Here is a 24,191-nt window from a genome sequence, read left to right as displayed (position 1 = left end):
CTATGGATTAAAGCATTTAATGTCAATGGCCATTCTAAGATGAATGTGCCTGCTCTCGTCAGATCGCAGAAGTTACACAGCTTAAGGCCTCGCTAGTACCAGTGTGGGAGACTGTCTGGGAATCCGTGGTGCGGTTGACTTTTTATTATGTCGTTTAGATTTTGTTTCACAATAGATTAAATAGGACTATGGATTAAAGCATTTAACGTCAATGGCCATTCTAAGCTGAATGTGCCTGCTCTCGTCAGAACACAGAAGTTACACAGCTTAAGGCCTCGCTAGTACCAGTGTGGGAGACTGTCTGGGAATCCGTGGTGCGGTTGACTTTTTATTATGTCGTTTAGATTTTGTTTCACAATCGATTAAAAAGGACTGTGGATTAAAGCATTTAATGTCAATGGCCATTCTAAGCTGAATGTGCCTGCTCTCGTCAGATCGCAGAAGTTACGCAGCTTAAGGCCTCGCTAGTACCAGTGTGGGAGACTGTCTGGGAATCCATGGTGCGGTTGACTTTTTATTATGTCGTTTAGATTTTGTTTCACAATAGATTAAATAGGACTATGGATTAAAGCATTTAACGTCAATGGCCATTCTAAACTGAATGTGCCTACTCTCGTCAGAACGCAGAAGTTACACAGCTTAAGGCCTCGCTAGTACCAGTGTGGGAGACTGTCTGGGAATCCGTGGTGCGGTAGACTTTTTATTATGTCGTTTAGATTTTGTTTCACAATCGATTAAAAAGGACTATGGATTAAAGCATTTAATGTCAATGGCAATTCTAAGCTGAATGTGCCTCCTCTCGTTAGAATGCAGAAGTTACACAGCTTAAGCCCTCGCTAGTACCAGTGTGGGAGAGTGTCTGGGAATCCGTGGTGCGGTTGACTTTTTATTATGTCGTTTAGATTTTGTTTCACAATAGATTAAATAGGACTATGGATTAAAGCATTTAACGTCAATGGCCATTCTAAGCTGAATGTGCCTGCTCTCGTCAGATCGCAGAAGTTACACAGCTTAAGGCCTCGCTAGTACCAGTGTGGGAGACTGTCTGGGAATCTGTGGTGCGGTTGAATTTTTATTATGTCGTTTAGATTTTGTTTCACAATCGATTAAAAAGGACTATGGATTAAAGCATTTAATGGCAATGGCCATTCTAAGCTGAATGTCCCTGCTCTCGTCAGATCGCAGAAGTTACACAGCTTAAGACCTTGCTAGTACCAGTGTGGGAGACTGTCTGGGAATCCGTGGTGCGGTTGTCTTTTTATTATGTTGTTTAGATTTTGTTTCACAATCGATTAAAAAGGACTATGGATTAAAGCATTTAATGTCAATGGCCATTCTAAGCTGAATGTGCCTGCTCTCGTCAGACCGCAGAAGTTACACAGCTTATGGCCTCGCTAGTACCAGTGTGGGAGACTGTCTGGGAATCCGTGGTGCGGTTGACTTTTTATTATGTCGTTTAGATTTTGTTTCACAATCGATTAAAAAGGACTATGGATTAAAGCATTTAATGTCAATGGCCATTCTAAGCTGAATGTGCCTGCTCTCGTCAGATCGCAGAAGTTACACAGCTTAAGGCTTTGCTAGTACCAGTGTGGGAGACTGTCTGGGAATCCGTGGTGCGGTTGACTTTTTATTATGTCGTTTAGATTTTGTTTCACAATAGATTAAATAGGACTATGGATTAAAGCATTTAACGTCAATGGCCATTCTAAGCTGAATGTGCCTGCTCTCGTCAGAACGCAGAAGTTACACAGCTTAAGGCCTCGCTAGTACCAGTGTGGGAAACTGTCTGGGAATCCGTGGTGCGGTTGAATTTTTATTATGTCGTTTAGATTTTGTTTCACAATCGATTAAAAAGGACTATGGATTAAAGCATTTAATGTCAATGGCCATTCTAAGCTGAATGTGCCTCCTCTCGTCAGACCGCAGAAGTTACACAGCTTAAGGCCTCGCTAGTACCAGTGTGGGATACTGTCTGGGAATCCGTGGTGCGGTTGACTTTTTATTATGTCGTTTAGATTTTGTTTCACAATCGATTAAAAAGGACTATGGATTAAAGCATTTAATGTCAATGGCCATTCTAAGCTGAATGTGCCTGCTCTCGTCAGATCGCAGAAGTTACACAGCTTAAGGCCTCGCTAGTACCAGTGTGGGAGACTGTCTGGGAATCCGTGGTGTGGTTGACTTTTTATTATGTCGTTTAGATTTTGTTTCACAATCGATTAAAAAGGACTATGGATTAAAGCATTTAATGTCAATGGCCATTCTAAGCTGAATGTGCCAGCTCTCGTTAGATTGCAGAAGTTACACAGCTTAACGCCTCGCTAGTACCAGTGTGGGAGACTGTCTGGGAATCCGTGGTGCGGTTGAGTTTTTATTATGTCGTTTACATTTTGTTTCACAATAGATTAAATAGGACTATGGAGTAAAGCATTTAACGTCAATGGCCATTCTAAGCTGAATGTGCCTGCTCTCGTCAGATCGCAGAAGTTACACAGCTTAAGGCCTCGCTAGTACCAGTGTGGGAGACTGTCTGGGAATCCGTGGTGCGGTTGACTTTATATTATGTTGTTTAGATTATGTTTCACAATCGATTAAAAAGGACTATGGATTAAAGCATTTAATGTCTATGGCCATTCTAAGCTGAATGTGCCTGCTCTCGTCAGATCGCAGAAGTTACACAGCTTAAGGCCTCGCTAGTACCAGTGTGGGAGACTGTCTGGGAATCCGTGGTGTGGTTGAATTTTTATTATGTCGTTTAGATTTTGTTTCACAATCGATTAAAAAGGACTATGGATTAAAGCATTTGATGTCAATGGCCATTCTAAGCTGAATGTCCCTGCTCTCGTCAGATCGCAGAAGTTACACAGCTTAAGGCCTCGCTAGTACCAGTGTGGGAGACTGTCTGGGAATCCGTGGTGCGGTTGACTTTATATTATGTTGTTTAGATTTTGTTTCACAATCGATTAAAAAGGACTATGGATTAAAGCATTTAATGTCTATGGCCATTCTAAGCTGAATGTGCCTGCTCTCGTCAGATCGCAGAAGTTACACAGCTTAAGGCCTCGCTAGTACCAGTGTGGGAGACTGTCTGGGAATCCGTGATGCGGCTGACTTTTTATTATGTCGTTTAGATTTTGTTTCACAATAGATTAAATAGGACTATGGATTAAAGCATTAAACGTCAATGGCCATTCTAAGCTCAATGTTCCTGCTCTCGTCAGAACGCAGCAGTTACACAGCTTAAGGCCTCGCTAGTACCAGTGTGGGAGACTGTCTTGGAATCCGTGGTGCGGTTGAATTTTTATTATGTCGTTTAGATTTTGTTTCACAATAGATTAAATAGGACTATGGATTAAGGCTTTTAACCCCTTAAGGACGCAGCCTAGTTTGGGCCTTAAGGCTCAGAGCCCATTTTTCAAATCTGACATATTTCACTTTATGTGGTAATAACGTCGGAATGCTTAAACCTATCCAAGCGATTCTGAGATTGTTTTCTCGTGACACTTTGGGCTTCATGTTCGTGGTAAAATTTGGTCGATATATTCAGTCTTTATTTGTGAAAAATTGCAAAATTTAGAGAAAATTTACAAAAAATAGCATTTTTCAGAATTTAAAGGCATCTGCTTGAAAAACAGACGGTTATACCACCCAAAATAGTTACTAGTTCACATTTCCCATATGTCTACTTTAGATTGGCATCGTTTTTTGAACATTCTTTTATTTTTCTTGGACGTTACAAGGCTTAGAACATAAACAGCAATTTCTCATATTCTTAAGAAAATTTCAAAAGCCTTTTTTTGAAGGTGCCAGTTCAGTTCTGAAGTGGATTTGAGGGGCCTATGTATTAGAAACCCCCATAAAACACCCCATTTTAAAAACTAGACCCCTCAAAGTATTCAAAACAGCATATAGAAAGTTTTTTAACCCTTCAGGCATTTCACAGGAATTAAAGCAAAGTGGAAATTAAATTTGCAAATTTCATTTTTTCTGCTGAATTTCAATTTTATTCAATTTTTTTTTAGTAACAGAGAAGGTTTTACCAGAGAAACACTACTAAATATGTATTGTCCAGATTCTGCAGTTTTTAGAAATGTCCCACATGTGGCCCTACTGCGCTCGTGGACTAAAACACAAGCCCTAGAAGCAAAGAAGCACCTAGTGCATTTTGAGGCCTCTTTTTTATTAGAATATATTTTAGGCAGCATGCCAGGTTTGAAGAGGCGTTGAGGTATCAAAACAATGGAAACCCACCAGAAGTGACCCCATTTTGGAAATTACACCCCTCAAGGAATTCATTTATGGTTTTTGTTATCATTTTGACCGCACAGTTTTTTCACAGCACCTATTTGAATTGGGCTGTGAAATGAAAAAAATGATATTTTTTCCAATAAAATGTCATTTTTGATCAAATTTTCTTATTTTCACAGGGAACAACATACCCCATTTTGTTGCCCAATTTGTCCTTAGTGCGGCAATACCCCATTTGTGGTGATAAACTGCCGTTTGGGCCCATGGGAGGGCTCAGAAGGAAAGGAGCGCTATGTGTTTGTTGGAGTCCAGATTTTGCTGGATTGGTTTTCGGGTGCCATGTCGCATTTGCAGAGCCCCAGAGGTATCAAAGCAATGGAAACCCACCAGAAGTGACCCCATTTTGGAAACTACACCCCTCAAGGAATTCATTTATGGTTTTTGTTATCATTTTGACCGCACAGGTTTTTCACAGCACCTATTTGAATTGGGCTGTGAAATGAAAAAAATTATATTTTTTCCAATAAGATGTCATTTTTGATCAAAATTTCTTATTTTCACAGGGAACAACATACCCCATTTTGTTGCCCAATTTGTCCTTAGTGCGGCAATACCCCATTTGTGGTGATAAACTGCCGTTTGGGCCCATGGGAGGGCTCAGACGGAAAGGAGCGCTATGTGTTTGTTGGAGTCCAGATTTTGCTGGATTGGTTTTCGGGTGCCATGTTGCATTTGCAGAGCCCCAGAGGTATCAAAGCAATGGAAACCCACCAGAAGTGACCCCATTTTGGAAACTACACCCCTCAAGGAATTCATTTATGGTTTTTGTTATCATTTTGACCGCACAGTTTTTTCACAGCACCTATTTGAATTGGGCTGTGAAATGAAAAAAATGATATTTTTTCCAATAAGATGTCATTTTTGATCAAAATTTCTTATTTTCACAAGGAACAACATACCCCATTTTGTTGCCCAATTTGTCCTTAGTGCGGCAATACCCCATTTGTGGTGATAAACTGCCCTTTGGGCCCATGGGAGGGCTCAGAAGGAAAGGACCACCATTTGGCCTACTGGAGCTTTTCTGGTGCTAAGTCATGTGTGCAGAAGCCCCTGAGGTACCAGTACAGTTGAAACCCCCGAGAAGTGACCCCATTTTAAAAACTACACCCCTTAAGACATTCATCTAGAGGTGTAGTGAGCATTTTGACCCCACAGGTACTGTGTAAAAGATAATGCGCAGCAGATGGTGCAGTGTGAGATTTGCAATTTTATATATGTATATGCCATTTCAGTGTCCAATATCGTGTGCCCAGCATGCGCCACCGGAGATATACACCCCTTAAATTGTAATGTGGGTTCTCCTGGGTACGACAATACCCTACATGTGGCTGTTATCAGCTGCCTGGGCATACGGCGGGGCTCAGAAGGGAAAGATGAGGGGGGTAAGCTGTGCGGAGTGCATCAGGGTAAATTGAAAATCAAGGGATGTATGATACATTTTAAAACAATCTTTTATACAGAGCCCTGGTTTTTCGGGACACGTGTCACATTGGTATATTGTGTTCTTCCTTATCCCCCTCTTATAGCAGACTCTGCACCTCTTTTGACTCTTTCCCTTTCCACCGGTTTGGGGACCTTCTCCTGGAAAGTGTTGCCCTGGTACGATGCGCCCCCCCTTCCTGGTCCCTAAAGATTAGATCTTGAAATTCCAGGAAAGTTCCCCTCTGGCCTGCACATCGACGTAGCACATACGCATTGTACAAAGCCTTCTGTATGATGTGCCCGGCCAGCTTCTTATACCACACCGCATGGCGCTGTAGGGCTTCAGGACTTGATTTGACAAGTCCATCCCTCCCATGTACCTATTGTAGTCCAGGATGCAGTCTGGTTTGGGGGTGGCCTTTCCTTCATATATCCTAAACCTGTAGGTATACCCTGATGCACTCTCGCACAGCTTATACATCTTCACGCCATACCTTGCCCTCTTACCTGGCAGGTACTGGCGGAATTGAACCCTCCCTTTAAAATGTACCAGGGACTCATCAATAGAAAAACACTTCTCGGGGGTGTATGCTTGGGAAAACCGGGCACTGGAACGGTCTAATAGGGGTCTCCGTTTATACAAACGGTCAAAACTGGGGTCATCTCGGAGTGGGCACGGCTCATTATCAGTATAATGTAAGAAGCGAAGTATTGCCTCATTTATTTATTTTTTTAGGTTCCAGTTCATTTCTGAAGTTGCTTTGAGGGGCCCATATATTAGAAACCCCTATCAAACACCCCATTTTAGAAACTAGACCCCTCAAAGTATTCACAACAGCATTTAGAAAGTTTATGAACCCTTTAGGTGTTTCACAGAAATTTAGAGCAAAGTAGAGGTGAAATGTACTCTTTTTATACCATTTTTTTTATAACACAAAAGGATTTATCAGAGAAACGCAACTCAATACTTATTGCCCAGATTCTGCAGTTTAGAGAAATATCCCACATGTGGCCCTCGGGCGGTAATGGACTGAAGCACCGGCCTCCGAAGCAAAGGAGCACCTAGCGGATTTTGAGCCCTCTTTTTTATTAGGCACCATGTCCGGTTTGAAGAGGTCTTGTGGTGCCAAAACATTGGAAACCCCCCAAAAGTGACCCCAATTTGGAAACTAGACCCCTTGAGGAATCCATTGTAGTTTTCATGGGGTGCATGCGGCTTTTTGATCAGTTTTTATTCCATTTTTAGGTGGCGTGGTGACTAATAAACAGCAATTCTACTATTGTTTTTGTATACTTTTTTTTTTACAGCGTTCACCGTGCGCTATAAATGATATATTAACTTTATTCTGCGGGGCGATACGATCACGGCGATACCAGATGTTTATAGTTTTTTTTTATGTCTTATGGCGTTTGCACAATAAAATACGTTTTGTAAACAATCATTCACTTTTTGTGTTACCTTATTCTAAGAGCCATAACGTTTTTATTTTTCAATCAATAAAGCCGTGCGAGGACTTATTTTTTGCGTAACGAACTGTATTTTCCATCAGTACCATTTTTAGGTACATGCGACTTTTTGATCTCTTTTTATTCCATTTTTTGGGAGGTGAAGTGACCAAACAATTGTGATTGTGGTACGGTTTATTAATATTTTTTTTTACGGCGTTCACCGTGCGGGATAAATAACAAAATAATTTTGTAGTTCAGGCCGTTACGGACGCGGCGATACCAATTATGTATAGTTTATTTGTTTGTTTATATATTTTTATTAATAATAAAGGCCTGATAAGGGAAAAAGTGGGACTTTTACTTTTATTACTTTTAAAACTTTTATTTTCTTATTTTTACACATCTTTTTTTAACTTTTTTTTAACTTTATTACTTTGTCCCACTAGGGGACATGAGGGCAGGAGGCCCTGATCGCTATTCTAATACACTGCACTACATGCGTAGTGCAGTGTATTAGAACTGTCAGCTACTCACTGACAGCAAGCATAGTGGGTCCTGACGTTGTCAGGACCCACTAGGCTTCCGTCTATGGCATAGCCGGACGCCATTGTTTGGTGTCCGGTTGCCATAGTCACCATCGCCGGCCGCTATCGCGTAGCAGGCCGGCGATGGCAGCTTAACCCCTAAAAAGCCGCGATCTCTATAGAACGCGGCTTTTAAGGGGTTAATCAGCGGGGACACAGCGATCGGTCCCCGCTGTAGGAGCTGTGACAGCTGCTGAACAAGACAGCAGCGTCACAGCTCCTGTATGTGTCGGGAGGACGGCCGAAACGGCCGTTACTCCCGAGACGTACTATTACGGCATGGAGCGCGAACGATACAGCTGCCATGACGTAATAGTACGTCAAGGAGCGGGAAGGGGTTAATGTCAATGGCCATTCTAAGCTGAATGTGCCTGCTCTGGTCAGAACGCAGAAGTTACACAGCTTAAGGCCTCGCTAGTACCAGTGTGGGAGACTGTCTGGGAATCCGTGGTGCGGTTGACATTTTTATTGTGTCGTTTAGATTTTGTTTCACAATCGATTAAAAAGGACTATGGATTAAAGCCTTTAATGTCATTGGCCATTCTAAGCTGAATGTCCCTGCTCTTGTTAGATCGCAGAAGTTACACAGCTTAATGCCTCGCTAGTACCAGTGTGGGAGACTGTCTGGGAATCCGTGGTGCGGTTGACTTTTTATTATGTCGTTTAGATTTTGTTTCACAATAGATTAAATAGGACTATGGATTAAAGCATTTAACGTCAATGGCCATTCTAAGCTGAATGTGTCTGCTCTCGTCGAGATCGCAGAAGTTACACAGCTTAAGGCCTCGCTAGTACCAGTGTGGGAGACTGTCTGGGAATCCGTGGTGCGGTTGAATTTTTATTATGTCGTTTAGATTTTGTTTCACAATCGATTAAAAAGGACTATGGATTAAAGCATTTAATGTCAATGGCCATTCTAAGCTGAATGTCCCTACTCTCGTCAGATCGCAGAAGTTACACAGCTTAAGGCCTCGCTAGTACCAGTGTGGGAGACTGTCTGGGAATCCGTGGTGCGGTTGCCTTTTTATTATGTCGTTTAGATTTTGTTTCACAATCGATTAAAAAGGACTATGGATTAAAGCATTTAATGTCAATGGCCATTCTAAGCTGAATGTGCCTGCTCTCGTCAGATTGCAGAAGTTACACAGCTTAAGGCCTCGCTAGTACCAGTGTGGGAGACTGTCTGGGAATCCGTAGTGCGGTTGACTTTTTATTATGTCGTTTAGATTTTGTTTCACAATCGATTAAAAAGGACTATGGATTAAAGCATTTAATGTCAATGGCCATTCTAAGCTGAATGTGCCTGCTCTCGTCAGATCGCAGAAGTTACACAGCTTAAGACCTCGCTAGTACCAGTGTGGGAGACTGTCTGGGAATCCGTGGTGCGGTTGACTTTTTATTATGGCGTTTAGATTTTGTTTCACAATCGATTAAAAAGGACTATGGATTAAAGCATTTAATGTCAATGGCCATTCTAAGCTGAATGTACCTGCTCTCGTTAGATCACAGAAGTTACACAGCTTAAGGCCTCGCTAGTACCAGTGTGGGAGACTGTCTGGGAATCCGTGGTGCGGTTGACTTCTTATTATGTCGTTTAGATTTTGTTTCACAATAGATTAAATAGGACTATGGATTAAAGCATTTATCGTCAATGGCCATTCTAAGCTGAATGTGCATGCTCTCGTCTGAACGCAGAAGTTACACAGCTTAAGGCCTCGCTAGTACCAGTGTGGGAGACTGTCTGGGAATCCGTGGTGCGGTTGACTTTTTATTATGTTGTTTAGCTTTTGTTTCACAATAGATTAAATAGGACTATGGATTAAGGCTTTTAATGTCAATGGCCATTCTAAGCTGAATGTGCCTGCTCTCGTCAGATCGCAGAAGTTACACAGCTTAAGCCCTCGCTAGTACCAGTGTGGGAGATTGTCTGGGAATCCGTGGTGCGGTTGACTTTTTATTATGTCGTTTAGATTTTGTTTCACAATCGATTAAATAGGACTATGGATTAAAGCATTTAACGTCAATGGCCATTCTAAGCTGACTGTGCATGCTCTCGTCAGATCGCAGAAGTTACACAGCTTAAGGCCTCGCTAGTACCAGTGTGGGAGACTGTCTGGGAATCCGTGGTGCGGTTGAATTTTTATTATGTCGTTTAGATTTTGTTTCACAATCGATTAAAAAGGACTATGGATTAAGGCATTTAATGTCAATGCCCATTCTAAGCTGAATGTCCATGCTCTCGTCAGATCGCAGAAGTTACACAGCTTAAGGCCTCGCTAGTACCAGTGTGGGAGACTGTCTGTGAATCCGTGGTGCGGTTGACTTTTTATTATGTCGTTTAGATTTTGTTTCACAATCGATTAAAAAGGACTATGGATTAAAGCATTTAATGTCAATGGCCATTCTAAGCTGAATGTGCCTGCTCTCGTCAGATCGCAGAAGTTACACAGCTTAAGGCCTCGCTAGTACCAGTGTGGGAGACTGTCTGGGAATCCGTGGTGTGGTTGACTTTTTATTATGTCGTTTAGATTTTGTTTCACAATCGATTAAAAAGGACTATGGATTAAAGCATTTAATGTCAATGGCCATTCTAAGCTGAATGTGCCTGCTCTCGTCAGATCGCAGAAGTTACACAGCTTATGGCCTCGCTAGTACCAGTGTGGGAGACTGTCTGGGAATCCGTGGTGCGGCTGACTTTTTATTATGTCGTTTAGATTTTGTTTCACAATAGATTAAATAGGACTATGGATTAAAGCATTTAACGTCAATGGCCATTCTAAGCTCAATGTGCCTGCTCTCGTCAGAACGCAGCAGTTACACAGCTTAAGGCCTCGCTAGTACCAGTGTGGGAGACTGTCTTGGAATCCGTGGTGCGGTTGAATTTTTATTATGTCGTTTAGATTTTGTTTCACAATCGATTAAAAAGGACTATGGATTAAAGCATTTAATGTCAATGGACATTCTAAGCTGAATGTCCCTGCTCTCGTCAGATCGCAGAAGTTACACAGCTTAAGACCTCGCTAGTACCAGTGTGGGAGACTGTCTGGGAATCCGTGGTGCGGTTGACTTTTTATTATGTTGTTTAGATTTTGTTTCACAATAGATTAAATAGGACTATGGATTAAGGCTTTTAATGTCAATGGCCATTCTAAGCTGAATGTGCCTGCTCTGGTCAGAACGCAGCAGTTACACAGCTTAAGGCCTCGCTAGTACCAGTGTGGGAGACTGTCTGGGAATCCGTGGTGCGGTTGAATTTTTATTGTGTCGTTTAGATTTTGTTTCACAATCGATTAAAAAGGACTATGGATTAAAGCCTTTAATGTCAATGGTCATTCTAAGCTGAATGTCCCTGCTCTTGTTAGATCGCAGAAGTTACACAGCTTAACGCCTCGCTAGTACCAGTGTGGGAGACTGTCTGGGAATCCGTGGTGCGGTTGACTTTTTATTATGTCGTTTAGATTTTGTTTCACAATAGATTAAATAGGACTATGGATTAAAGCATTTAACTTCAATGGCTATTCTAAGCTGAATGTGCCTGCTCTCGTCAGATCGCAGAAGTTACACAGCTTAAGGCCTCGCTAGTACCAGTGTGGGAGACTGTCTGGGAATCCGTGGTGCGGTTGAATTTTTATTATGTCGTTTAGATTTTGTTTCACAATCGATTAAAAAGGACTATGGATTAAAGCATTTAATGTCAATGGCCATTCTAAGCTGAATGTCCCTACTCTCGTCAGATCGCAGAAGTTACACAGCTTAAGGCCTGGCTAGTACCAGTGTGGGAGACTGTCTGGGAATCCGTGGTGCGGTTGCCTTTTTATTATGTCGTTTAGATTTTGTTTCACAATCGATTAAAAAGGACTATGGATTAAAGCATTTAATGTCAATGGCCATTCTAAGCTGAATGTGCCTGCTCTCGTCAGATCGCAGAAGTTACACAGCTTAAGGCCTCGCTAGTACCAGTGTGGGAGACTGTCTGGGAATCCGTAGTGCGGTTGACTTTTTATTATGTCGTTTAGATTTTGTTTCACAATCGATTAAAAAGGACTATGGATTAAAGCATTCAATGTCAATGGCCATTCTAAGCTGAATGTGCCTGCTCTCGTCAGATCGCAGAAGTTACACAGCTTAAGGCCTCGCTGGTACCAGTGTGGGAGACTGTCTGGGAATCCGTGGTGCGGTTGACTTTTTATTATGGCGTTTAGATTTTGTTTCACAATCGATTAAAAAGGACTATGGATTAAAGCATTTAATGTCAATGGCCATTCTAAGCTGAATGTGCCTCCTCTCGTTAGATCACAGAAGTTACACAGCTTAAGGCCTCGCTAGTACCAGTGTGGGAGACTGTCTGGGAATCCGTGGTGCGGTTGACTTTTTATTATGTCGTTTAGATTTTGTTTCACAATAGATTAAATAGGACTATGGATTAAAGGACTTAACGTCAATGGCCATTCTAAGCTGAATGTGCCTGCTCTCGTCAGATCGCAGAAGTTACACAGCTTAAGTCCTCGCTAGTACCAGTGTGGGAGACTGTCTTGGAATCCGTGGTGAGGTTGAATTTTTATTATGTCGTTTAGATTTTGTTTCACAATCGATTAAAAAGGACTATGGAATAAAGCATTTAATGTCAATGGCCATTCTAAGCTGAATGTCCCTGCTCTCGTCAGATCGCAGAAGTTACACAGCTTAAGGCCTCGCTAGTACCAGTGTGGGAGACTGTCTAGGAATCCATGGTGCGGTTGACTTTTTATTATGTCGTTTAGATTTTGTTTCACAATCGATTAAAAAGTACTATGGATTAAAGCATTTAATGTCAATGGCCATTCTAAGCTGAATGTGCCTGCTCTCGTCAGATCGCAGAAGTTACACAGCTTAAGGCCTCGCTAGTACCAGTGTGGGAGACTGTCTGGGAATCCGTGGTGTGGTTGACTTTTTATTATGTCGTTTAGATTTTGTTTCACAATAGATTAAATAGGACTATGGATTAAAGCATTTAACGTCAATGGCCATTCTAAGCTGATTGTGCCTGCTCTCGTCAGATCGCAGAAGTTACACAGCTTAAGGCCTCGCTAGTACCATTGTGGGAGACTGTCTGGGAATCCGTGGTGCCGTTGAATTTTTATTATGTCGTTTAGATTTTGTTTCACAATCGATTAAAAAGGACTATGGATTAAAGCATTTAATGTCAATGGCCATTCTAAGCTGAATGTTTCTACTCTCGTCAGATCGCAGAAGTTACACAGCTTAAGGCCTCGCTAGAACCAGTGTGGTAGACTGTCTGGGAATCCGTGGTGCGGTTGACTTTTTATTATGTCGTTTAGATTTTGTTTCACAATCGATTAAAAAGGACTATGGATTAAAGCATTTAATGTCAATGGCCATTCTAAGCTGAATGTGCCTGCTCTCGTCAGATCGCAGAAGTTACACAGCTTAAGGCCTCGCTAGTACCAGTGTGGGAGACTGTCTGGGAATCCATGGTGCGGTTGACTTTTTATTATGTCGTTTAGATTTTGTTTCACAATCCATTAAAAAGGACTATGGATTAAAGCATTTAATGTCAACGGCCATTCTAAGCTGAATGTGCCTGCTCTCGTCAGATCGCAGAAGTTACACAGCTTAAGGCCTCGCTAGTACCAGTGTGGGAGACTGTCTGGGAATCCGTGGTGCGGTTGACTTTTTATTATGTCGTTTAGATTTTGTTTCACAATAGATTAAATAGGACTATGGATTAAAGCATTTAACGTCAATGGCTATTCTAAGCTGAATGTGCCTGCTCTCGTCAGAACGCAGAAGTTACACAGCTTAAGGCCTCGCTAGTACCAGTGTTGGAGACTGTCTGGGAATCCGTGGTGCGGTTGAATTTTTATTATGTCGTTTAGATTTTGTTTCACAATCGATTAAAAAGGACTATGGATTAAAGCATTTAATGTCAATGGCCATTCTAAGCTGAATGTCCCTGCTCTCGTCAGATCGCAGAAGTTACACAGCTTAAGGCCTCGCTAGTACCAGTGTGGGAGACTGTCTGGGAATCCGTGGTGCGGTTGATTTTTTACTATGTTGTTTAGATTTTGTTTCACAATAGATTAAATAGGACTATGGATTAAGGCTTTTATTGTCAATGGCCATTCTAAGCTGAATGTGCCTGCTCTCGTCAGATCGCAGAAATTACACAGCTTAAGCCCTCGCTAGTACCAGTGTGGGAGACTGTCTGGGAATCCGTGGTGCGGTTGACTTTTTATTATGTTGTTTAGATTTTGTTTCACAATAGATTAAATAGGACTATGGATTAAGGCTTTTAATGTTAATGGCCATTCTAAGCTGAATGTGCCTGCTCTCGTCAGATCGCAGAAGTTACACAGCTTAAGGCCTCGCTAGTACCAGTGTGGGAGACTGTCTGGGAATCCGTGGTGCGGTTGACTTTTTATTATGTCGTTTAGATTTTGTTTCACAATAGATTAAATAGGACTATGGATTAAAGGATTTAACGTCAATGGCCATTCTAAGCTGAATGTGCCTGCTCTCGTCAGATCGCAGAAGTTACACAGCTTAAGTCCTCGCTAGTACCAGTGTGGGAGACTGTCTTGGAATCCGTGGTGCGGTTGAATCTTTATTATGTCGTTTAGATTTTGTTTCACAATCGATTAAAAAGGACTATGGATTAAAGCATTTAAAGTCAATGGCCATTCTAAGCTGAATGTGCCTGCTCTCGTCAGATCGCAGAAGTTACACAGCTTAAGACCTCGCTAGTACCAGTGTGGGAGACTGTCTGGGAATCCGTGGTGCGGTTGACTTTTTATTATGTCGTTTAGATTTTGTTTCACAATAGATTAAATAGGACTATGGATTAAAGCATTTAACGTCAATGGCCATTCTAAGCTGAATTTGCCTGCTCTCGTCAGATCGCCGAAGTTACACAGCTTAAGGCCTCGCTAGTACCAGTGTGGGAGACTGTCTGGGAATCCGTGGTGCGGTTGACTTTTTATTATGTCGTTTAGATTTTGTTTCACAATCGATTAAAAAGGACTATGGATTAAAGCTTTTAATGTCAATGGCCATTCTAAGCTGAATGTCCCTGCTCTCGTCAGATCGCAGAAGTTACACAGCTTAAGGCCTCGCTAGTACCAGTGTGGGAGACTGTCTGGGAATCCGTGGTGCGGTTGACTTTTTATTATGTCGTTTAGATTTTGTTTCACAATCGATTAAAAAGTACTATGGATTAAAGCATTTAATGTCAATGGCCATTCTAAGCTGAATGTGCCTCCTCTCGTCAGATCGCAGAAGTTACACAGCTTAAGGCCTCGCTAGTACCAGTGTGGGAGACTGTCTGGGAATCCGTGGTGTGGTTGACTTTTTATTATGTCGTTTAGATTTTGTTTCACAATAGATTAAATAGGACTATGGATTAAAGCATTTAACGTCAATGGCCGTTCTAAGCTGAATGTGCCTGCTCTCGTCAGATCGCAGAAGTTACACAGCTTAAGGCCTCGCTAGTACCAGTGTGGGAGACTGTCTGGGAATCCGTGGTGCGGTTGAATTTTTATTATGTCGTTTAGATTTTGTTTCACAATCGATTAAAAAGGACTATGGATTAAAGCATTTAATGACAATGGCCATTCTAAGCTGAATGTGCCTGCTCTCGTTAGATCGCAGAAGTTACACGCCTTAACGCCTCGCTAGTACCAGTGTGGGAGACTGTTTGGGAATCCGTGGTGCGGTTGACTTTTTATTATGTCGTTTAGATTTTGTTTCACAATCGATTAAATAGGACTATGGATTAAGGCTTTTAATGTTAATGGCCATTCTAAGCTGAATGTGCCTGCTCTCGTCAGATCGCAGGAGTTACACAGCTTAAGGCCTCGCTAGTACCAGTGTGGCAGACTGTCTGGGAATCCGTGGTGCGGTTGACTTTTTATTATGTCGTTTAGATTTTGTTTCACAATAGATTAAATAGGACTATGGATTAAAGCATTTAACGTCAATGGCAATTCTAAGCTGAATGTGCCAGCTCTCGTCAAATCGCAGAAGTTACACAGCTTAAGGCCTCGCTAGTACCAGTGTGGGAGACTGTCTGGGAATCCGTGGTGTGGTTGAATTTTTATTATGTCGTTTAGATTTTGTTTCACAATCGATTAAAAAGGACTATGGATTAAAGCATTTGATGTCAATGGCCATTCTAAGCTGAATGTGCCTGCTCTCGTCAGATCGCAGAAGTTACACAGCTTAAGGCCTCGCTAGTACCAGTGTGGGAGACTGTCTGGGAATCCGTGGTGCGGTTGACTTTTTATTATGTCGTTTAGATTTTGTTTCACAATCGATTAAAAAGGACTATGGATTAAAGCATTTAATGTCAATGGCCATTTTAAGCTGAATGTGCCTTCTCTCGTCAGATCGCAGAAGTTACACAGCTTAAGCCCTCGCTAGTACCAGTGTGGGAGACTGTCTGGGAATCCGTGGTGCGGTTCACTTTTTATTATGTTGTTTAGATTTTGTTTCACAATAGATTAAATAGGACTATGGATTAAGGCTTTTAATGTTAATGGCCATTCTAAGCTGAATGTACCTGCTCTCGTCAGATCGCAGAAGTTACACAGCTTAAGGCCTCGCTAGTACCAGTGTGGGAGACTGTCTGGGAATCCGTGGTGCGGTTGAATTTTTATTATGCCGTTTAGATTTTGTTTCACAATCGATTAAAAAGGACTATGGATTAAAGCATTTAATGTCAATGGCCATTCTAAGCTGAATGTCCCTGCTCTCGTCAGATCGCAGAAGTTACACAGCTTAAGGCCTCGCTAGTACTAGTGTGGGAGACTGTCTGGGAATCCGTGGTGTGGTTGACTTTTTATTATGTCGTTTAGATTTTGTTTCACAATCGATTAAAAAGGACTATGGATTAAAGCCTTTAATGTCAATGGCCATTCTAAGCTGAATGTGCCTGCTCTCGTCAGATCGCAGAAGTTACACAGCTTAAGGCCTCGCTAGTACCAGTGTGGGAGACTGTCTGGGAATCCGTGGTGCGGTTGACTTTTTATTATGTCGTTTAGATTTTGTTTCACAATAGATTAAATAGGACTATGGATTAAGGCTTTTAATGTCAATGGCCATTCTAAGCTGAATGTGCCTGCTCTCGTCAGATCGCAGAAGTTACACAGCTTAAGGCCTCGCTAGTACTAGTGTGGGAGACTGTCTGGGAATCCGTGGTGCGGTTGACTTTTTATTATGTCGTTTAGATTTTGTTTCACAATAGATTAAATAGGACTATGGATTAAAGCATTTAACGTCAATAGCCATTCTAAACTGAATGTGCCTGCTCTCGAACGAACGCAGAAGTTACACAGCATAAGGCCTCGCTAGTACCAGTTTGGGAGACTGTCTGGGAATCCGTGGTGCGGTTGAATTTTTATTATGTCGTTTAGATTTTGTTTCACAATCGATTAAAAAGGACTATGGATTAAAGCCTTTAATGTCAATGGCCATTCTAAGCTGAATGTCACTGCTCTCGTCAGATCGCAGAAGTTACACAGCTTAAGGACTCGCTAGTACCAGTGTGGGAGACTGTCTGGGAATCCGTGGTGCGGTTGACTTTTTATTATGTTGTTTAGATTTTGTTTCACAATAGATTAAATAGGACTATGGATTAAGGCTTTTAATGTCAATGGCCATTCTAAGCTGAATGTGCCTGCTCTCGTCAGATCGCAGAAGTTACACAGCTTAAGGCCTCGCTAGTACCAGTGTGGGAGACTGTCTGGGAATCCGTGGTGCGGTTGACTTTTTATTATGTCGTTTAGATTTTGTTTCACAATAGATTAAAAAGGACTATGGATTAAAGCATTTTATGTCAATGGCCATTCTAAGCTGAATGTGCCTGCTCTCGTCAGATCGCAGAAGTTACACAGCTTAAGGCCTCGCTAGTACCAGTGTGGGAGACTGTCTGGGAATCCGTGGTGCGGTTGACTTTTTATTATGTTGTTTAGATTTTGTTTCACAATCGATTAAAAAGGACTATGGATTACAGCATTTAATGTCAATGGCCATTGTAAGCTGAATGTGCTTGCTCTCGTCCGATCGCAGAAGTTACACAGCTTAAGGCCTCGCTAGTACCAGTGTGGGAGACTGTCTGGGAATCCGTGGTGCGGTTGACTTTTTATTATGTTGTTTAGATTTTGTTTCACAATAGATTAAATAGGACTATGGATTAAGGCTTTTAATGTCAATGGCCATTCTAAGCTGAATGTGCCTGCTCTCGTCAGATCGCAGAAGTTACACAGCTTAAGGCCTTGCTAGTACCAGTGTGGGAGACTGTCTGGGAATCCGGGGTGCGGTTGACTTTTTATTATGTCGTTTAGATTTTGTTTCACAATAGATTAAATAGGACTATGGATTAAAGCATTTAACGTCAATGGCCATTCTAAGCTGAATGTGCCTCCTTTCGTCAGATCGCAGAAGTTACACAGCTTAAGGCCTCGCTAGTACCAGTGTGGGAGACTGTCTGGGAATCTGTGGTGCGGTTGAATTTTTATTATGTCGTTTAGATTTTGTTTCACAATCGATTAAAAAGGACTATGGATTAAAACATTTAATGTCAATGGCCATTCTAAGCTGAATGTCCCTGCTCTCGTCAGATCGCAGAAGTTACACAGCTTATGGCCTCGCTAGTACCAGTGTGGGAGACTGTCTGGGAATGCGTGGTGCGGTTGACTTTTTATTATGTTGTTTAGATTTTGTTTCACAATAGATTAAATAGGACTATGGATTAAGGCTTTTAATGTCAATGGCCGTTCTAAGCTGAATGTGCCTGCTCTCGTCAGTTCGCAGAAGTTACACAGCTTAAGGCCTCGCTAGTACTAGTGTGGGAGACTGTCTGGGAATCCGTGGTGCGGTTGACTTTTTATTATGTCGTTTAGATTTTTGTTTCACAATAGATTAAATAGGACTATGGATTAAAGCATTTAACGTCAATAGCCATTCTAAGCTGAATGTGCCTGCTCTCGTCAGATCGCAGAAGTTGCACAGCTTAAGGCCTCGCTAGTACCACTGTGGGAGACTGTCTGGGAATCCGTGGAGCGGTTGAATTTTTATTATGTCGTTTCGATTTTGTTTCACAATCGATTAAAAAGGACTATGGATTAAAGCATTTAATGTCAATGGCCATTCTAAGCTGAATGTCCCTGCTCTCGTCAGATCGCAGAAGTTACACAGCTTAAGGCCTCGCTAGTACCAGTGTGGGAGACTGTCTGGGAATCCGTGGTGCGGTTGACTTTTTATTATGTCGTTTAGATTTTGTTTCACAATCGATTAAAAAGGACTATGGATTAAAGCATTTAATGTCAATGGCCATTCTAAGCTGAATGTGCCTGCTCTCGTCAGATCGCAGAAGTTACACAGCTTAAGGCCTCGCTAGTACCAGTGTGGGAGACTGTCTGGGAATCCGTGGTGCGGTTGCCTTTTTATTATGTCGTTTAGATTTTGTTTCACAATCGATTAAAAAGGACTATGGATTACAGCATTTAATGTCAATGGCCATTGTAAGCTGAATGTGCCTGCTCTCGTCCGATCGCAGATGTTACACAGCTTAAGGCCCTGCTAGTACCAGTGTGGGAGACTGTCTGGGAATCCGTGGTGCGGTTGACTTTTTATTATGTCGTTTAGATTTTGTTTCACAATAGATTAAATAGGACTATGGATTAAAACATTTAACGTCAATGGCCATTCTAAACTGAATGTGCCTGCTCTCGTCAGAACGCAGAAGTTACATAGCTTAAGGCCTCGCTAGTACCAGTGTGGGAGACTGTCTGGGAATCCGTGGTGCGGTTGACTTTTTATTATGTTGTTTAGATTTTGTTTCACAATAGATTAAATAGGACTATGGATTAAGGCTTTTAATGTCAATGGCCATTCTAAGCTGAATGTGCCTGCTCTCGTCAGATCGCAGAAGTTACACAGCTTAAGGCCTCGCTAGTACCAGTGTGGGAGACTGTCTGGGAATCCGTGGTGCGGTTGCCTTTTTATTATGTCGTTTAGATTTTGTTTCACAATCGATTAAAAAGGACTATGGATTAAAGCATTTAATGTCAATGGCCATTCGAAGCTGAATGTGCCTGCTCTCGTTAGATCGCAGAAGTTACACAGCTTAACGCCTCGCTAGTACCAGTGTGGGAAACTGTCTGGGAATCCGGGGTGCGGTTGACTTTTTATTATGTCGTTTAGATTTTGTTTCACAATCGATTAAAAAGGACTATGGATTAAAACATTTAATGTCAAAGGCCATTCTAAGCTGAATGTCCCTGCTCTCGTCAGATTGCAGAAGTTACACAGCTTAAGGCCTCGCTAGTACCAGTGTGGGAGACTGTCTGGGAATGCGTGGTGCGGTTGACTTTTTATTATGTTGTTTAGATTTTGTTTCACAATAGATTAAATAGGACTATGGATTAAGGCTTTTAATGTCAATGGCCATTCTAAGCTGAATGTGCCTGCTCTCGTCAGATCGCAGAAGTTACACAGCTTAAGGCCTCGCTAGTACCACTGTGGGAGACTGTCTGGGAATCCGTGGTGCGGTTGACTTTTTATTATGTCGTTTAGATTTTTGTTTCACAATAGATTAAATAGGACTATGGATTAAAGCATTTAACGTCAATAGCCATTCTAAGCTGAATGTGCCTGCTCTCGTCAGATCGCAGAAGTTGCACAGCTTAAGGCCTCGCTAGTACCACTGTGGGAGACTGTCTGGGAATCCGTGGAGCGGTTGAATTTTTATTATGTCGTTTCGATTTTGTTTCACAATCGATTAAAAAGGACTATGGATTAAAGCGTTTAATGTCAATGGCCATTCTAAGCTGAATGTCCCTGCTCTCGTCAGATCGCAGAAGTTACACAGCTTAAGGCCTCGCTAGTACCAGTGTGGGAGACTGTCTGGGAATCCGTGGTGCGGTTGACTTTTTATTATGTCGTTTAGATTTTGTTTCACAATCGATTAAAAAGGACTATGGATTAAAGCATTTAATGTCAATGGCCATTCGAAGCTGAATGTGCCTGCTCTCGTTAGATCGCAGAAGTTACACAGCTTAACGCCTCGCTAGTACCAGTGTGGGAGACTGTCTGGGAATCCGGGGTGTGGTTGACTTTTTATTATGTCGTTTAGATTTTGTTTCACAATAGATTAAATAGGACTATGGATTAAAGCATTTAACGTCAATGGCCATTCTAAGCTTAATGTTCCTCCTCTCGTCAGATCGCAGAAGTTACACAGCTTAAGGCCTCGCTAGTACCAGTGTGGGAGACTGTCTGGGAATCCGTGGTGCGGTTGCCTTTTTATTATGTCGTTTAGATTTTGTTTCACAATCGATTAAAAAGGACTATGGATTACAGCATTTAATGTCAATGGCCATTGTAAGCTGAATGTGCCTGCTCTCGTCCGATCGCGGAAGTTACACAGCTTAAGGCCCTGCTAGTACCAGTGTGGGAGACTGTCTGGGAATCCGTGGTGCGGTTGACTTTTTATTATGTCGTTTAGATTTTGTTTCACAATAGATTAAATAGGACTATGGATTAAAACATTTAACGTCAATGGCCATTCTAAACTGAATGTACCTGCTCTCGTCAGAACGCAGAAGTTACATAGCTTAAGGCCTCGCTAGTACCAGTGTGGGAGACTGTCTGGGAATCCGTGGTGCGGTTGACTTTTTATTATGTTGTTTAGATTTTGTTTCACAATAGATTAAATAGGACTATGGATTAAGGCTTTTAATGTCAATGGCCATTCTAAGCTGAATGTGCCTGCTCTCGTCAGATCGCAGAAGTTACACAGCTTAAGGCCTCGCTAGTACCAGTGTGGGAGACTGTCTGGGAATCCGTGGTGCGGTTGACTTTTTATTATGTCGTTTAGATTTTGTTTCACAATCGATTAAAAAGGACTATGGATTAAAGCATTTAATGTCAATGGCCATTCGAAGCTGAATGTGCCTGCTCTCGTTAGATCGCAGAAGTTACACAGCTTAACGCCTCGCTAGTACCAGTGTGGGAGACTGTCTGGGAATCCGGGGTGCGGTTGACTTTTTATTATGTTGTTTAGATTTTGTTTCACGATAGATTAAATAGGACTATGGATTAAAGCATTTAACGTCAATGGCCATTCTAAGCTTAATGTGCCTCCTCTCGTCAGATCGCAGAAGTTACACAGCTTAAGGCCTCGCTAGTACCAGTGTGGGAGACTGTCTGGGAATCCGTGGTGCGGTTGAATTTTTATTATGTCGTTTAGATTTTGTTTCACAATCGATTAAAAAGGACTATGGATTAAAGCATTTAATGTCAATGGCCATTCTAAGCTGAATGTCCCTGCTCTCGTCAGATCGCAGAAGTTACACAGCTTAAGGTCTCGCTAGTACCAGTGTGGGAGACTGTCTGGGAATCCGTGGTGCGGTTGACATTTTATTATGTCGTTTAGATTTTGTTTCACAATCGATTAAAAAGGACTATGGATTAAAGCATTTAATGTCAATGGCCATTCTAAGCTGAATGTGCCTGCCCTCGTCAGATCGCAGAAGTTACACAGCTTAAGGCCTCGCTAGTACCAGTGTGGGAGACTGTCTGGGAATCCGTGGTGCGGTTGACTTTTTATTATGTCGTTTAGATTTTGTTTCACAATCGATTAAAAAGGACTATGGATTAAAGCATTTAATGTCAATGGCCATTCTAAGCTGAATGTGCCTGCTCTCGTCAGATCGCAGAAGTTACACAGCTTAAGGCCTCGCTAGTACCAGTGTGGGAGGCTGTCTGGGAATCCGTGGTGCGGTTGACTTTTTATTATGTCGTTTAGATTTTGTTTCACAATAGATTAAATAGGACTATGGATTAAAGCATTTAACGTCGATAGCCATTCTAAGCTGAATGTTCCTGCTCTCGTCCGAACGCAGAAGTTACACAGCTTAAGGCCTCGCTAGTACCAGTGTGGGAGACTGTCTGGGAATCCGTGGTGCGGTTGAATTTTTATTATGTCGTTTAGATTTTGTTTCACAATCGATTAAAAAGGACTATGGATTAAAGCCTTTAATGTCAATGGCCATTCTAAGCTGAATGTCCCTGCTCTCGTCAGATTGCAGAAGTTACACAGCTTAAGGCCTCGCTAGTACCAGTGTGGGAGACAGTCTGGGAATCCGTGGTGCGGTTGACTTTTTATTATGTTGTTTCGATTTTGTTTCACAATAGATTAAATAGGACTATGGATTAAGGCTTTTAATGTCAATGGCCATTCTAAGCTGAATGTGCCTGCTCTCGTCAGATCGCAGAAGTTACACAGCTTAAGGCCTCGCTAGTACCAGTGTGGGAGACTGTCTGGGAATACGTGGTGCGGTTGACTTTTTATTATGTCGTTTAGATTTTGTTTCACAATAGATTAAATAGGACTATGGATTAAAGCATTTAACGTCAATGGCCATTCTAAGCTGAATGTGCCTGCTCTCGTCAGATCGCAGAAGTTGCACAGCTTAAGGCCTCGCTAGTACCAGTGTGGGAGACTGTCTGGGAATACGTGGAGCGGTTGAATTTTTATTATGTCGTTTCGATTTTGTTTCACAATCGATTAAAAAGGACTATGGATTAAAGCATTTAATGTCAATGGCCATTCTAAGCTGAATGTCCCTTCTCTCGTCAGATCGCAGAAGTTACACAGCTTAAGGCCTCGCTAGTACCAGTGTGGGAGACTGTCTGGGAATCCGTGGTGCGGTTGACTTTTTATTATGTCGTTTAGATTTTGTTTCACAATCGATTAAAAAGGACTATGGATTAAAGCATTTAATGTCAATGGCCATTCTAAGCTGAATGTGCCTGCTCTCGTCAGATCGCAGAAGTTACACAGCTTAAGGCCTCGCTAGTACCAGTGTGGGAGACTGTCTGGGAATCCGTGGTGCAGTTGCCTTTTTATTATGTCGTTTAGATTTTGTTTCACAATAGATTAAATAGGACTATGGATTAAAGCATTTAACGTCAATAGCCATTCTAAGCTGTATGTTCCTGCTCTCGTCCGAACGCAGAAGTTACACAGCTTAAGGCCTCGCTAGTACCAGTGTGGGAGACTGTCTGGGAATTCGTGGTGCGGTTGAATTTTTATTATGTCGTTTAGATTTTGTTTCACAATCGATTAAAAAGGACTATGGATTAAAGCATTTAATGTCAATGGCCATTCTAAGCTGAATGTGCCTGCTCTCGTCAGATCGCAGAAGTTACACAGCTTAAGGCCTCGCTAGTACCAGTGTGGGAGACTGTCTGGGAATCCGTGGTGCAGTTGACTTTTTATTATGTCATTTAGATTTTGTTTCACAATAGATTAAATAGGACTATGGATTAAAGCATTTAACGTCAATAACCATTCTAAGCTGAATGTGCCTGCTCTCGTCCGAACGCAGAAGTTACACAGCTTAAGGCCTTGCTAGTACCAGT

At 41.9% G+C, this 24,191-nt stretch overlaps 83 pseudogenes; all 83 read left to right on the top strand.

Moving 5' to 3' along the window:
* Positions 1 to 21: 21 nt before the first annotated feature.
* LOC142671466 (5S ribosomal RNA) lies at positions 22 to 140 on the top strand (annotated as a pseudogene).
* Positions 141 to 207: 67 nt separating this feature from the next.
* On the top strand, positions 208 to 326 carry LOC142671221 (5S ribosomal RNA; annotated as a pseudogene).
* Positions 327 to 393: 67 nt separating this feature from the next.
* Positions 394 to 512, top strand: LOC142671214 (5S ribosomal RNA; annotated as a pseudogene).
* Positions 513 to 579: 67 nt separating this feature from the next.
* LOC142672458 (5S ribosomal RNA) lies at positions 580 to 698 on the top strand (annotated as a pseudogene).
* A 253-nt stretch (positions 699 to 951) lies between these two features.
* LOC142671754 (5S ribosomal RNA) lies at positions 952 to 1,070 on the top strand (annotated as a pseudogene).
* A 67-nt stretch (positions 1,071 to 1,137) lies between these two features.
* On the top strand, positions 1,138 to 1,256 carry LOC142671966 (5S ribosomal RNA; annotated as a pseudogene).
* Positions 1,257 to 1,323: 67 nt separating this feature from the next.
* LOC142671635 (5S ribosomal RNA) lies at positions 1,324 to 1,442 on the top strand (annotated as a pseudogene).
* Positions 1,443 to 1,509: 67 nt separating this feature from the next.
* Positions 1,510 to 1,628, top strand: LOC142671569 (5S ribosomal RNA; annotated as a pseudogene).
* Positions 1,629 to 1,695: 67 nt separating this feature from the next.
* On the top strand, positions 1,696 to 1,814 carry LOC142671578 (5S ribosomal RNA; annotated as a pseudogene).
* Positions 1,815 to 1,881: 67 nt separating this feature from the next.
* On the top strand, positions 1,882 to 2,000 carry LOC142672668 (5S ribosomal RNA; annotated as a pseudogene).
* A 67-nt stretch (positions 2,001 to 2,067) lies between these two features.
* On the top strand, positions 2,068 to 2,186 carry LOC142673147 (5S ribosomal RNA; annotated as a pseudogene).
* Positions 2,187 to 2,439: 253 nt separating this feature from the next.
* Positions 2,440 to 2,558, top strand: LOC142672856 (5S ribosomal RNA; annotated as a pseudogene).
* Positions 2,559 to 2,625: 67 nt separating this feature from the next.
* LOC142672243 (5S ribosomal RNA) lies at positions 2,626 to 2,744 on the top strand (annotated as a pseudogene).
* Positions 2,745 to 2,811: 67 nt separating this feature from the next.
* On the top strand, positions 2,812 to 2,930 carry LOC142673056 (5S ribosomal RNA; annotated as a pseudogene).
* Positions 2,931 to 2,997: 67 nt separating this feature from the next.
* Positions 2,998 to 3,116, top strand: LOC142672715 (5S ribosomal RNA; annotated as a pseudogene).
* Positions 3,117 to 3,183: 67 nt separating this feature from the next.
* On the top strand, positions 3,184 to 3,302 carry LOC142672711 (5S ribosomal RNA; annotated as a pseudogene).
* Positions 3,303 to 8,109: 4,807 nt separating this feature from the next.
* On the top strand, positions 8,110 to 8,228 carry LOC142671586 (5S ribosomal RNA; annotated as a pseudogene).
* A 254-nt stretch (positions 8,229 to 8,482) lies between these two features.
* On the top strand, positions 8,483 to 8,602 carry LOC142672590 (5S ribosomal RNA; annotated as a pseudogene).
* A 67-nt stretch (positions 8,603 to 8,669) lies between these two features.
* On the top strand, positions 8,670 to 8,788 carry LOC142672456 (5S ribosomal RNA; annotated as a pseudogene).
* A 67-nt stretch (positions 8,789 to 8,855) lies between these two features.
* On the top strand, positions 8,856 to 8,974 carry LOC142672274 (5S ribosomal RNA; annotated as a pseudogene).
* Positions 8,975 to 9,041: 67 nt separating this feature from the next.
* LOC142671162 (5S ribosomal RNA) lies at positions 9,042 to 9,160 on the top strand (annotated as a pseudogene).
* Positions 9,161 to 9,227: 67 nt separating this feature from the next.
* Positions 9,228 to 9,346, top strand: LOC142671319 (5S ribosomal RNA; annotated as a pseudogene).
* Positions 9,347 to 9,413: 67 nt separating this feature from the next.
* LOC142671362 (5S ribosomal RNA) lies at positions 9,414 to 9,532 on the top strand (annotated as a pseudogene).
* A 67-nt stretch (positions 9,533 to 9,599) lies between these two features.
* LOC142672228 (5S ribosomal RNA) lies at positions 9,600 to 9,718 on the top strand (annotated as a pseudogene).
* A 67-nt stretch (positions 9,719 to 9,785) lies between these two features.
* On the top strand, positions 9,786 to 9,904 carry LOC142672583 (5S ribosomal RNA; annotated as a pseudogene).
* A 253-nt stretch (positions 9,905 to 10,157) lies between these two features.
* Positions 10,158 to 10,276, top strand: LOC142673146 (5S ribosomal RNA; annotated as a pseudogene).
* Positions 10,277 to 10,343: 67 nt separating this feature from the next.
* LOC142672108 (5S ribosomal RNA) lies at positions 10,344 to 10,462 on the top strand (annotated as a pseudogene).
* Positions 10,463 to 10,529: 67 nt separating this feature from the next.
* On the top strand, positions 10,530 to 10,648 carry LOC142672699 (5S ribosomal RNA; annotated as a pseudogene).
* Positions 10,649 to 10,715: 67 nt separating this feature from the next.
* On the top strand, positions 10,716 to 10,834 carry LOC142672272 (5S ribosomal RNA; annotated as a pseudogene).
* A 67-nt stretch (positions 10,835 to 10,901) lies between these two features.
* LOC142672407 (5S ribosomal RNA) lies at positions 10,902 to 11,020 on the top strand (annotated as a pseudogene).
* A 253-nt stretch (positions 11,021 to 11,273) lies between these two features.
* Positions 11,274 to 11,392, top strand: LOC142671147 (5S ribosomal RNA; annotated as a pseudogene).
* Positions 11,393 to 11,459: 67 nt separating this feature from the next.
* LOC142672750 (5S ribosomal RNA) lies at positions 11,460 to 11,578 on the top strand (annotated as a pseudogene).
* Positions 11,579 to 11,645: 67 nt separating this feature from the next.
* On the top strand, positions 11,646 to 11,764 carry LOC142671610 (5S ribosomal RNA; annotated as a pseudogene).
* A 67-nt stretch (positions 11,765 to 11,831) lies between these two features.
* Positions 11,832 to 11,950, top strand: LOC142671259 (5S ribosomal RNA; annotated as a pseudogene).
* A 439-nt stretch (positions 11,951 to 12,389) lies between these two features.
* LOC142672251 (5S ribosomal RNA) lies at positions 12,390 to 12,508 on the top strand (annotated as a pseudogene).
* Positions 12,509 to 12,575: 67 nt separating this feature from the next.
* On the top strand, positions 12,576 to 12,694 carry LOC142673134 (5S ribosomal RNA; annotated as a pseudogene).
* A 67-nt stretch (positions 12,695 to 12,761) lies between these two features.
* On the top strand, positions 12,762 to 12,880 carry LOC142672948 (5S ribosomal RNA; annotated as a pseudogene).
* Positions 12,881 to 13,133: 253 nt separating this feature from the next.
* Positions 13,134 to 13,252, top strand: LOC142671557 (5S ribosomal RNA; annotated as a pseudogene).
* A 67-nt stretch (positions 13,253 to 13,319) lies between these two features.
* LOC142672308 (5S ribosomal RNA) lies at positions 13,320 to 13,438 on the top strand (annotated as a pseudogene).
* Positions 13,439 to 13,505: 67 nt separating this feature from the next.
* Positions 13,506 to 13,624, top strand: LOC142671949 (5S ribosomal RNA; annotated as a pseudogene).
* Positions 13,625 to 13,691: 67 nt separating this feature from the next.
* On the top strand, positions 13,692 to 13,810 carry LOC142671344 (5S ribosomal RNA; annotated as a pseudogene).
* A 67-nt stretch (positions 13,811 to 13,877) lies between these two features.
* Positions 13,878 to 13,996, top strand: LOC142671587 (5S ribosomal RNA; annotated as a pseudogene).
* Positions 13,997 to 14,063: 67 nt separating this feature from the next.
* LOC142673090 (5S ribosomal RNA) lies at positions 14,064 to 14,182 on the top strand (annotated as a pseudogene).
* Positions 14,183 to 14,249: 67 nt separating this feature from the next.
* Positions 14,250 to 14,368, top strand: LOC142672636 (5S ribosomal RNA; annotated as a pseudogene).
* Positions 14,369 to 14,435: 67 nt separating this feature from the next.
* On the top strand, positions 14,436 to 14,554 carry LOC142671160 (5S ribosomal RNA; annotated as a pseudogene).
* A 67-nt stretch (positions 14,555 to 14,621) lies between these two features.
* Positions 14,622 to 14,740, top strand: LOC142671963 (5S ribosomal RNA; annotated as a pseudogene).
* Positions 14,741 to 14,807: 67 nt separating this feature from the next.
* LOC142673054 (5S ribosomal RNA) lies at positions 14,808 to 14,926 on the top strand (annotated as a pseudogene).
* A 67-nt stretch (positions 14,927 to 14,993) lies between these two features.
* Positions 14,994 to 15,112, top strand: LOC142672520 (5S ribosomal RNA; annotated as a pseudogene).
* Positions 15,113 to 15,179: 67 nt separating this feature from the next.
* LOC142671967 (5S ribosomal RNA) lies at positions 15,180 to 15,298 on the top strand (annotated as a pseudogene).
* Positions 15,299 to 15,551: 253 nt separating this feature from the next.
* On the top strand, positions 15,552 to 15,670 carry LOC142672344 (5S ribosomal RNA; annotated as a pseudogene).
* Positions 15,671 to 15,923: 253 nt separating this feature from the next.
* On the top strand, positions 15,924 to 16,042 carry LOC142672855 (5S ribosomal RNA; annotated as a pseudogene).
* Positions 16,043 to 16,295: 253 nt separating this feature from the next.
* On the top strand, positions 16,296 to 16,414 carry LOC142671381 (5S ribosomal RNA; annotated as a pseudogene).
* Positions 16,415 to 16,481: 67 nt separating this feature from the next.
* LOC142671233 (5S ribosomal RNA) lies at positions 16,482 to 16,600 on the top strand (annotated as a pseudogene).
* A 67-nt stretch (positions 16,601 to 16,667) lies between these two features.
* Positions 16,668 to 16,786, top strand: LOC142672852 (5S ribosomal RNA; annotated as a pseudogene).
* A 67-nt stretch (positions 16,787 to 16,853) lies between these two features.
* Positions 16,854 to 16,972, top strand: LOC142673067 (5S ribosomal RNA; annotated as a pseudogene).
* A 439-nt stretch (positions 16,973 to 17,411) lies between these two features.
* LOC142672851 (5S ribosomal RNA) lies at positions 17,412 to 17,530 on the top strand (annotated as a pseudogene).
* A 67-nt stretch (positions 17,531 to 17,597) lies between these two features.
* LOC142672850 (5S ribosomal RNA) lies at positions 17,598 to 17,716 on the top strand (annotated as a pseudogene).
* Positions 17,717 to 17,783: 67 nt separating this feature from the next.
* LOC142672060 (5S ribosomal RNA) lies at positions 17,784 to 17,902 on the top strand (annotated as a pseudogene).
* A 67-nt stretch (positions 17,903 to 17,969) lies between these two features.
* On the top strand, positions 17,970 to 18,088 carry LOC142671271 (5S ribosomal RNA; annotated as a pseudogene).
* A 253-nt stretch (positions 18,089 to 18,341) lies between these two features.
* Positions 18,342 to 18,460, top strand: LOC142671796 (5S ribosomal RNA; annotated as a pseudogene).
* A 67-nt stretch (positions 18,461 to 18,527) lies between these two features.
* Positions 18,528 to 18,646, top strand: LOC142671891 (5S ribosomal RNA; annotated as a pseudogene).
* A 254-nt stretch (positions 18,647 to 18,900) lies between these two features.
* On the top strand, positions 18,901 to 19,019 carry LOC142673053 (5S ribosomal RNA; annotated as a pseudogene).
* Positions 19,020 to 19,086: 67 nt separating this feature from the next.
* Positions 19,087 to 19,205, top strand: LOC142671207 (5S ribosomal RNA; annotated as a pseudogene).
* Positions 19,206 to 19,272: 67 nt separating this feature from the next.
* LOC142672692 (5S ribosomal RNA) lies at positions 19,273 to 19,391 on the top strand (annotated as a pseudogene).
* Positions 19,392 to 19,458: 67 nt separating this feature from the next.
* LOC142671691 (5S ribosomal RNA) lies at positions 19,459 to 19,577 on the top strand (annotated as a pseudogene).
* A 67-nt stretch (positions 19,578 to 19,644) lies between these two features.
* On the top strand, positions 19,645 to 19,763 carry LOC142671206 (5S ribosomal RNA; annotated as a pseudogene).
* A 253-nt stretch (positions 19,764 to 20,016) lies between these two features.
* On the top strand, positions 20,017 to 20,135 carry LOC142672540 (5S ribosomal RNA; annotated as a pseudogene).
* A 67-nt stretch (positions 20,136 to 20,202) lies between these two features.
* LOC142672946 (5S ribosomal RNA) lies at positions 20,203 to 20,321 on the top strand (annotated as a pseudogene).
* A 254-nt stretch (positions 20,322 to 20,575) lies between these two features.
* On the top strand, positions 20,576 to 20,694 carry LOC142673052 (5S ribosomal RNA; annotated as a pseudogene).
* A 439-nt stretch (positions 20,695 to 21,133) lies between these two features.
* Positions 21,134 to 21,252, top strand: LOC142672504 (5S ribosomal RNA; annotated as a pseudogene).
* A 67-nt stretch (positions 21,253 to 21,319) lies between these two features.
* On the top strand, positions 21,320 to 21,438 carry LOC142671310 (5S ribosomal RNA; annotated as a pseudogene).
* Positions 21,439 to 21,505: 67 nt separating this feature from the next.
* On the top strand, positions 21,506 to 21,624 carry LOC142672849 (5S ribosomal RNA; annotated as a pseudogene).
* Positions 21,625 to 22,063: 439 nt separating this feature from the next.
* On the top strand, positions 22,064 to 22,182 carry LOC142671758 (5S ribosomal RNA; annotated as a pseudogene).
* A 67-nt stretch (positions 22,183 to 22,249) lies between these two features.
* LOC142671508 (5S ribosomal RNA) lies at positions 22,250 to 22,368 on the top strand (annotated as a pseudogene).
* Positions 22,369 to 22,435: 67 nt separating this feature from the next.
* Positions 22,436 to 22,554, top strand: LOC142671226 (5S ribosomal RNA; annotated as a pseudogene).
* Positions 22,555 to 22,621: 67 nt separating this feature from the next.
* Positions 22,622 to 22,740, top strand: LOC142671491 (5S ribosomal RNA; annotated as a pseudogene).
* Positions 22,741 to 22,807: 67 nt separating this feature from the next.
* On the top strand, positions 22,808 to 22,926 carry LOC142672335 (5S ribosomal RNA; annotated as a pseudogene).
* A 67-nt stretch (positions 22,927 to 22,993) lies between these two features.
* Positions 22,994 to 23,112, top strand: LOC142673043 (5S ribosomal RNA; annotated as a pseudogene).
* A 67-nt stretch (positions 23,113 to 23,179) lies between these two features.
* On the top strand, positions 23,180 to 23,298 carry LOC142672664 (5S ribosomal RNA; annotated as a pseudogene).
* A 67-nt stretch (positions 23,299 to 23,365) lies between these two features.
* On the top strand, positions 23,366 to 23,484 carry LOC142672237 (5S ribosomal RNA; annotated as a pseudogene).
* Positions 23,485 to 23,551: 67 nt separating this feature from the next.
* On the top strand, positions 23,552 to 23,670 carry LOC142671240 (5S ribosomal RNA; annotated as a pseudogene).
* Positions 23,671 to 23,737: 67 nt separating this feature from the next.
* On the top strand, positions 23,738 to 23,856 carry LOC142671273 (5S ribosomal RNA; annotated as a pseudogene).
* Positions 23,857 to 23,923: 67 nt separating this feature from the next.
* LOC142672878 (5S ribosomal RNA) lies at positions 23,924 to 24,042 on the top strand (annotated as a pseudogene).
* Positions 24,043 to 24,191: the final 149 nt, after the last annotated feature.

Source organism: Rhinoderma darwinii (assembly GCF_050947455.1).
Source record: "Rhinoderma darwinii isolate aRhiDar2 chromosome 1 unlocalized genomic scaffold, aRhiDar2.hap1 SUPER_1_unloc_28, whole genome shotgun sequence".
Taxonomy (NCBI): Eukaryota; Metazoa; Chordata; class Amphibia; order Anura; family Rhinodermatidae; genus Rhinoderma; species Rhinoderma darwinii.
The sequence above is the reverse complement of the archived record's forward strand: the minus strand, read 5'-3'. Positions and strand labels throughout refer to the sequence as shown.